We start from the raw sequence: 10,109 nt of genomic DNA, 5'->3' as shown, positions 1-10,109 counted from the left end.
CCTTCAGCTCAGGACATACCTCTACCCCTAGTTTGGGTCTCAACAATAGGCTCGAGGACTGGCTCGCCTTTACCACTGGAAACAAAAGATCTGGTCCTCGACATCTGCCAAACCAACATGAGACAACTCAGCACTAGCAAAGGTCACCACGTACAATAAGAAAGGATGAATAAAAGGAAGTTTCCTAACAGTCTTCATAGCCTCTCAAAGATAAGTACATAAGTCTTCGTAGCGATCCCCAAGACTCTAATTAAACTTGGCTTGTACACACGTGAGAACTATGAACTTGGGCTCTGATACTATTTGTCATGACTCAAAAATTGACGTGATAGCACTTGTCTATTCCCACCAACACAAGTCAGCCTCAACCCAACAAAAATGAAAGAAAAGTGGAAATATAAAGCAAGAACAAGACAAAGGCGAAAACCTTATTCATTTAAAACAATACCCTACAATCTGATTATCGCATGTACAAGTAGAGGAATTTAGAAGTAAGTACAAGTCTCACTCTTTGTTTCTCAAATAGAACAAAATATAAAGTAAACGGACAAGAGGGTCCGTCGGGATGAAAAGCAACTACCTCTCAAAATCCCTGACAAGCTTCGAAATCAGAAGAAAGAGAAAGATATCACACAGGTCCAGCTTGAAAACTACACAAGTGTAGAAGCAAGCGGTGAGTACCAACAACATGGTACTCAATAAGCAACCTAACAAACAAGGCATCTAGCTAGGAATCAAGTAACCCTTATACTCTAACCGAACCTCATCAAACTTCAACTTGCATAGAAATCAACCCAACCTAACAATTCTGCAATATACCGCTCACAAGACCTAACACTCACAGTCCAATAGTCACAAATCAAAAATTAAACGAATTAAGTAGGTCAATCTCAATTTCAAGTAGATTTGTCACACGCAACAAGTGCATAAATGATAATTAATAATAAAGTCACACATAAAAATCAAATGCAACAAGTAACAATAATCAATCTGTCCCCGGAACCATTTCTCATCAGCACAATATCAGCTGAAACCATTTTCCATCGACTTTATATTAAATTACTAGTCAAAACCATTTCCAATCAAATTTACATCACATCACTATCCGTAACTATTTTCAATCGTCTTTATATCAAATCACTAGCCAAAACCATTTCTCATTGGCTTCAGAACAATCGATGGTAAAGGCCTCGACATCATAACAATCGCTGGCAAAGACCTCGGCCTCATAACACTCGCCGGTAAAGACCTGGGCATCATAAACACTTTCCGAAAATGACTTCGGCATCAAACTATCGCATCTCACATCGTGGTGTTCAATAATCAATGCACACAAGCAATATCACACCACATGGAAGAGACAACAATTCAAGTCCACTTTCATGCTATCAAGCATATCATCAATAAATCAACAAGGGTTACAACAAGGCAATTCACAAACATCATGATCATCACATAGCCTTTTCATTCCAACCCCTTTTTATTCGTTAAGAGTTATCAAGTGGACAATTAACCCTTCACCTCATTCCCATTACTCCCAACACAGAAGAAACGAAGGGAATACATGAATTCTACTAGAGTACAAGGTTTAGGATATTACTTGCCTTAATTAATCAATAATCACTCCAAGAGTTGAGTCTTTCCCTTCCAAATCAATTCCAAACTCACGCAATCTATATAAAAGCGAGTATTCACAATCATTTTCCGAAAAACCACAATACCCACATCAATTCTCTTGAAAAGTGGGTCAATCAACACAAATTAGAAATATTTTCAAAAATAAAAAAAAAATTAAATTTGAAATATTTTCAAAAATCATTTTTTCTAAAATATTTTTTTTACGGAAATGACTTGGGTGGGGTGGTGGGTGGGGTGGCGTAAGAAATGATTTTCTTTTAAAATTTGAAATATTTCCCAAAAAAGTGAAAGAAAATAAGTTGAAGAAAACCAAACCTAACAACTGATTTGATTGGTCTTTCTCATATTTTTCTGTCTGTGCTAATGTGGAGTCACACTCCAATTTAATTAGTTGCGGTGAGATACATGCACCACTACGCATATATATATAACTTTATTTTTATTTTTTTCTATCCTTTTTACCTTGTTTTACTGTTTTTTTTTCTTTTTTCTATTGCTTTTATTTATTCTTCTTCCCACTTGAATCAGATCAAAAAAATTGATTTGTTTATTGAACATACTCTCAACATAGATGAAAATTATTTTATAATTTTAAGAACTTCACTTTTGTTTCTAAAAAAGAACCCTCATTGTATACCACTAGACGTGATCAATAAGCAAGATAAAAAATCAATACCCTAATCTAGATAAAATTGATCCAAGACCCCATAAATCTCTGTGAATCAAATCAAAAGTAGAGTTATATGAAGTAGTACTACAAAAGAGGCAGTTTATGACTTTTGTATTGGAGTTAGTGTCATCTAGATGATTAATTAGTTAGGAGATTAGACTAATGGTTGTTAGTTTAGTAGTTATGAGTACAGCTGTCAAAGTTTGTTAAATACAGCTGGCAAGAGTAGGCAGTTACCTTTTCTTAATATATATATATATATATATATATAACGTACGAGGTGTAGTGTGAGAAAAGATCAATAAACTAAATTTCCCAAAGTGTACTTTATGCAAACTATCAGTTACTCTAGGTTTCAATTGCCATTGACGAACTGTTGTAGCTAGATTCGAGCATGGTATCAGAGCCAGCAATGGCAGGCGATCAAGTTGAGAAAATCGATTCCAATCACCCTTTTCATCTAGGTCCATCAGACGCACCAGGATCAGTTCTAGTTCAAGTGAAACTTACTAGTTCTGAGAATTACGGTCTATGGAGTCGATCAATGAGAATTGCTTTGCTTGGAAAAAAGAAGCTTGGATTTGTGACTGGTACGTGCACAAAAGAATCCTACGCAACTGCGTTGCATGAGCAATGGGAAACATGTAATGCGATCGTACTTTCATGGATCATGAACACGGTGTCTGAAGATATGCTTACAGGAATTGTTTATGCCTCAAACGCATATCTCGTTTGGAAAGATCTGAAGGAGAGCTTTGACAAAGTGAATCGAGTACGGATCTGGCAATTGCACAAGGAAATTACGACATTGATGCAAGGTACTAACTCTGTATCTGTGTATTTTGCCAAATTGAAGGAATTGTGGCATGAATATGATGTGCTGGTGCCATCTCCTAATTGTGGATGTGAGAAATCTAAGGACTATATCAAACACCTCAGTCAACAGAGGTTGCTTCACTTTCTCAGTGGACTCAATGAGTCATATGACCAAGCGAGAAGACAAATTCTCATGAAATCCACTGCTCCTACACTTGGACAAGCTTATGCTATGATCATACAGATGAAACTCAACAGGTTACTGCAGCTAGTCTGGTAGCAAAAAACTGCTGAAATTAATTTGGCAAGTATGACAGCCAAACAAGCTGAAAAAATTGAGCCTATGGCAATGCAAACTGGATATGGCAGAGGATTCAAAGGCAAGAAGTATGAGCATTGTCGAATGAAGGGACACACAAAAGAAACTTGCTATAAGATTGTTGATTACCCACCCGGTTTTCAGTCAAGAAGATCCTATGGTAATGGGAATCCTGGCAACTCAGATGGATGGAGGAGGAATGCACGCACTTCTGAAAGATGGAGAAGACCACCAGTTGTGAACAATGCAGATGATGCCTCATCATCTAGAGGTTTTGGAAATGGTAGCCAACATGAGAAGCAGGCACACTTCAATTCTTTATCTGATGAACAATACAGGAAGATCTTGAGTCTGCTGAACAAGGAATCAAGAGGAGAGCCTCAAGGTAACATGACAGGTATGGTTGGTATTGCAACTTGTCTAATGTCTCAGTTACCACAACATGAGTAGATTATTGATTCCGGGGCAACACATCACATTAGTACAAACTTGAAATCCCTGCAACATAGTGTTCATATAGATACATCTAGAAGGGAGAAAGTGCAGTTACCTACAGGAGATATGAATACCATTACTCACACAGGTAATGCTAGATTATTTGACAATGAAACTGTTAAGGGAGTATTATATGTTCCTGAATTTAGATGCAACCTGTTATTAGTGGCTAAAGTGACCAGAGAGTTGTCTTGCTTTGTCACTTTTTATCCTAATTTCTATGTCTTTCAGGACCTCTACAGTGGCAGGGTGAAGGGGATTGGTAAAGAGAAAGGTGGACTGTATATGATGGATGGAGACTCAGGTGGAAGTAAGTTTGCAGGAGCTCATACCATCAGTAACTCTAAGGAACACAATCTATTGCATATGAGGTTGGGACATCCTTCATAACAAATCATGAAACAAATTCCTGAACTAAATAAATGTGCTAGCATTCTTGTAGAAAATAATTGCCACATATGTCCTTTGGCAAAGCAAACTAGAATACAATTTCCTATTAGCACTTCTAGATCTAATTCATTTCTGAAACTTGTACACTTGGATCTATGGGGTCCCTATAAGGTTCCCACTTATGATAAGAAATGTTACTTCTTGACTATGTGGATGATCATACTAGATTTACTTGGGTGTACATGTTGTAATTAAAATTTGAAGTTGTTGTTGTACTAAAACAATTTCTAGCTATGATAAGGAATCAGTTCGGAAAAATGATAAAAGTATTGAGGTTTGATAATGGGACTGAATTTTTCAACTCTAAATGCAATGAATTGTTACTTTGGGTATTATTCATCAAAGTAGTTGCCCTTACACCCCACAACAGAATGGAACAGTAGAGAGAAAGCACAGACATAATCTTAATATCCCAGGGCTTTGAAGTTTCAAGCCAACATTCCACTCAGATATTAGGGGCTATGCATCAAGGCTGCAGTTTATCTTATGAATAGGTTACCCTCCACTACTATAGAAGGGCTCACACCTTATGAATTGGTTCATGGAAAGAAGCCCACCATTACACATTTGAAAGTATTGGGTTGTCTATGCTACTATACAAATATAGTGAAAGGGGACAAGTTTGTACAAAGGGAAAAAGCATTTTCTCTTCTTGGTTTCGCAGATGTTCAAAAGGATTACATTCTAGTGGATCTAAGTTCTAAAAACATCATTGTCAGCAGAGATGTAGTTTTTAAAGAAACAGTATTTCCTTTCCATTCTCAGTCATCTTGGTCAGTTTCAGGTGACATGATGCCTATTTTTTCAAAAAATGAAGTGATAACTTCCAATGAGAATTTATCTGAGACTTCCTCACCTTCAGAGGCTCCTAATATTCCCATAGATCATGGTACTCAAGTATTTGCAGAATCACCTGCACAAGAAGTTGTTGAGAATTCAGGTGAAGCAGCTGAAAGTGTTGTTTCTCCAGTAGTGAGTACTCATCCTGATGAACAGGCCAACAGAAGAAGATCAGAAAGACCTTCCAAACAGCCTATTTGGATGAAAGATTATGTAGGAAAGACCAAACCAAGCTGTAATGCTAGCTTGTATCCGTTATCTGACTATCTGACCTATGATAACACTTCTGCCAAGTATAAATGCTATCTCTCCAAATTCTCTAATTTGATTGAACCATCCAGTTTTAGAGAAGCTGTCAAGGATCCTAGGTGGGTTGATGCCATGAAGTTGGAGATTAAAGCATTAGAAGATAACAAGACATGGGATGTGGTTGAGTTTCCTTCAGGAAGGAATGCAGTAGGATCAAAATGGATCTACAAAATCAAATATCAAGCTAATGGTGAAGTGGAGAGGTTCAAGGCTATATTGCTAAAGGGTATAGCCAAAAGGAAGGCCTTGATTATCATGAGACATTCTCACCTATAGCCAAGATGATCACAGTAAGATCTGTCATTGCACTTGTTGCATCTAAAGGATGGGACCTATTTCAAATTTGTAGTGCATTTCTTCTAGGAAATTTATATGAAGAGGTATACATGGAGATGCGTGAAGGGTTCAGAAGTCAGGGGAGACCAATGTATGTAGGTTATTGAAGTCACTGTATGGGCTTAAACAAGCCTCTAGACAGTGGAATATCAAGTTAACTGATGCATTATTGAAGGCTGGATTCATACAGAGCAATTATGATTATTCATTGTTCACAAAGAAAGAAAATGGTCACATTGTGATTACTTTGATATATGTGGATGATTTATTAAACACTGGTAGTTGCAACTTGCAACACACTAATAGGTCAAGCAAAAGAGGCTTTACATCAGCAGTTCAAGGTCAAGGACTTGGGAGATCTCAAATATTTTTTGGGAATCGAAGTGTTGAGATCTGACTGTGGAATACTGTTGAACCATAGATCAATAAACTAAATTTCCCAAAGTGTACTTTCTGCAATCTATCAATTACTCTAGGTTTCAATTGCCATTGACGAATTGTTGTAGCTAGATTCGAGCAGTATTCAACACAATTTTCACAATGTAATTTTGATAACAAAATTCAGGATTTATTATCCAAATGAAGACAATATTTTAACATGGAGGAATATTTTTGAGCATGTGGATGCCCAAGACAATGATGCCACAAGTATCACAATTTATTTGAGTTAGTGATGTCTTCTTTAGTGGTATACAAATAATATGCATATGGTTAGGTGTTTGAGACATGGACAACTGAAACATTATCCCAACTTTATGACCCTTGGAAATGTCATTTCCTAACGCAACCAAGACATGATAAAACAACAAGGAAATTTGGTTCCACCAATTGTCCAATCGAAATAAAATTATCAGTGAGTTTAGGGACAAAAAAAAAAACATTAGTGAAGCATAGATGTATTTTCAATCTTAGAGGTAGGTGTGTCGACATTGACTGTGACAATACGATGATTTTCTGTTGGAGTTGATAAAGAGTTTAAATTATGGATATGATAGAAATCGAGTTACCACAATAAATAAGAAAATAATGTGGAAGTGAAATTATAAAGATTAAAGACATATTTTGAAAGATATGTGAAATTCAAGAATAAAATCTCCAATTTCAAGACAAAGCGTGTTAAGAACCCTAATTGATCTTAGTATTCAAAATTAGCAGATTAAGACTAATTATGATACTAATAGAGCCAATTCAATTACTTAGATCAAAAGTTATCTAGACCCCTATTACAAAAAAATTAGAGACAACAATTAGTATAAGACTAATCAAGTTCTTTAATTTATAAATAGAAATCAAAGATATCAAATTAAGAATTAATCTTACCTCTTGAAGAATCATTCTTATAAGGTTGTAAGATAAACCCCAAGTAGCCACACACAAATGTGTAAAGAAGAGGAACCTCTCAAATAATATTAATTATGTATATTTTTTAAATAATAAAATCAACCCCTATATATAGGGAAAACATATCCCAAATAGAAGGGGATCCAAATCCTACTTTTACGGAAATAATAAATAGGAAATTTTAAACTATGAAACTTTTAAACTAGGAAACTTTAAACTAGGAAAAATTAAACTAGGAAAAACTAGGATAACTTTAAACAATGAAACTTTTTAAACTAGAAAAACTTTAAACTAGGAAACTTTTAAATTAAGAAATTTTGACTTTAAGCGTTCAGTCTTTTTGGACTCTTTTATTGGGTTTCGTGTGGCCCAATCTTCTTTCTTTTGGGCTTGAATTTGGACACCTCTTTCGTGATAAACATATTCTTGATTTTTCATTGAAGCTCATCAACTTTAGTACAAGTTGGTTGAATTGGATGCTATCAAGATATCTCCTATCATATGGTTAAAAGCAGCCAAATCTGTATGTCAAACTTTTAAATTCTTATTTAATTTCTTACCAGGATAGGCAATAGTGCGAGCACTGGAAATAACTCTGAAAGAGTAGTTGCAACTGAATCTCGTATCATCTTTTGAAGTGCTTTCCAATTCAAGACAGATGGTGGTGGTGTGATCTGTGTTTGACTCACATAATTTTTAGATGCTTCAAAATATTTGTGATTGGTTTAATGCGTATTTGGGTGTCGATTGCACTCCAAAATTATATGTCTAGGCTTGTTACAATGATTGCATATATTTTTTTTCTTATGTGATGCAATATGGCTATACTTTTTACACTCAAAACATTGTGGTTCGGAGTTTTGAGATGTACTCTGAGTGTAGGATTTATGGATACCTTTTGATGTATACATAGTCGCATCAATTGTGTGGGACGAATTCATGACTTCTAGATCATTGATGTGTGTCTCCTCGAGAATGAGTTCTATAAAAACTATATCAATGTCTGGTAGAGTTTCTCTGTTAGGATTATAAGCTCTAATGGGCTCAAATTCAGGCCTCAACTTCATGAGAAATTGGACAATCTGAGTTCTTCCTCTCCAACATAACTTCTTTGAAACTTGTGGAAGAAAGTTTTCCTCCAAAGCTTTAGTCTTATTCTGATCAGATTACCATAAGTCCCGAATGGTAACTCTGAATTTTTTTATCCCCCTTCTTATATTCGAAAAGATTATGTTCTAACTCGAAATTACGAGCATAATTACATTGAAAATATGCCTTTTTAAGATGCTTCTACATCTCCGCTACCAAGTTGAACTGAGTGCAACATCTACATGTACAGAATTGAGGATCCACGAAATGACATGAGCATTGTTAGAGTTTCAAACTTGTTTTTCTTTGTCTTCGTTTGGCTCGATTGTTGATCTATCAAAGATTCCAAACAAGTTCTTTTCCTTAAACAAAGATTTGGAAATGAAATTTCCATATCGGATAATTTTTTCGTCAAACTTGGTAAACAAAATATCATGAGAATGTGACTTCATTAGGAATACAAGAGATAATTTGATGACAAAAATCAAACAACAATTAAGAGTAAAAAGTAAAACAGTTTCTGGAAAAAAAAATTAGGTTGTTGATACTATTATAAATATTGATAAATCAAAAATTAAAAAGAGTTGAATTTTTTTCTATATTTTTGTTATTTATAATTTATAAACTAGACACTATTTATATACAAAGATCCATAAATACAAGTATGATTCTGGCACAATATCTTATCAAATCTTGCACAATATCAAAGATGTGATTCTACTTAGTTAAAATAAAAGAATGTTCCTGATCTTTTCGAATCATATCAGACATTTGAAAACATATGTAATATGGTCATCCTTATATACACCTGATATAGAAATGGATTTTTTTTTCTATCTCATTTTTAGTTCGATGAACCAAACATCTATAAAAAATAATAAGAATAATAATAAACCCACTAAATCACTACTAGAAACACAAAAAGATTCTCGACGAGAATTAGTGAGAAATTTATGTTGTAGAAATGACTTTTCCACTTATTTCTCACCAAATCAACTCACTGAGATATTACATAACTGGAAATATATTCTCAATTAAATAACGAAAAACTTTCTAATTTTTTCGTATAAGAAGATTGTTATTATTTCTTTTTTCACTCATGTAATCAAAATATTTGTAGAAATAACTATTGGATATTTTTCAATGAAAAAATAGTGACTTTTTTAGTAGTGAGTAATCTCATCATTATTTAGTTTACGTATTATAACCATCACAATATTATAATTTCAGTCTAGCTTGTTCACAAGTCAACAGAATTTAAGAAAACTATAACTAGTTATAAAAACAGCGGGGATAGCTCAGTTGGGAGAGCGTCAGACTGAAGATCTGAAGGTCACGTGTTCGATCCACGTTCACCGCATTATTTACAATTTTTTTTTTACTCTCTTATTTTGTAAGAACGAGAAATGTCATAGCTGTTCTTAACAATGCATTTTTTACCTCAAAGGATGCAAACACTATGTATACGGGCTTGGCATAACTTACGGGTTTGGACCATTCATTTTTTTTTAAAAAAGTCTTAAGTGGACAAGAATATATAGGAGTAAGCCCTTAAAAAAATCTCAATTATTAAAAAATAATTCTATGTTTGAAACAAGTAAATTTTAGAAAGCGATATATGGAAAGATAAAAATTTAATTACATACATATAAGTAGGCTTGACTCATTGATTTCAAATAATTTTAAGTTGGAATTCGGTTATATCCTTGTTGTATAGATTTCAACTAATTTTAAGTTGGAAGAGGCCTTGTTGTATTGATTTCGACTAATTTTAAGTTGGAGAGGCCTTGTTGCAAAAATAAAAAG

General features: G+C 34.4%; 1 non-coding gene across 1 annotated transcript; it reads left to right on the top strand.

Moving 5' to 3' along the window:
* Positions 1 to 9,590: 9,590 nt before the first annotated feature.
* Positions 9,591 to 9,663, top strand: TRNAF-GAA (transfer RNA phenylalanine (anticodon GAA)). The gene has a single exon. It is a non-coding gene; the product is annotated as a tRNA-Phe (tRNA).
* Positions 9,664 to 10,109: the final 446 nt, after the last annotated feature.

The sequence above is a fragment of the Solanum stenotomum genome, chromosome 1 (assembly GCF_019186545.1).
Source record: "Solanum stenotomum isolate F172 chromosome 1, ASM1918654v1, whole genome shotgun sequence".
NCBI lineage: Eukaryota > Viridiplantae > Streptophyta > Magnoliopsida > Solanales > Solanaceae > Solanum > Solanum stenotomum.
The sequence above is the reverse complement of the archived record's forward strand: the minus strand, read 5'-3'. Positions and strand labels throughout refer to the sequence as shown.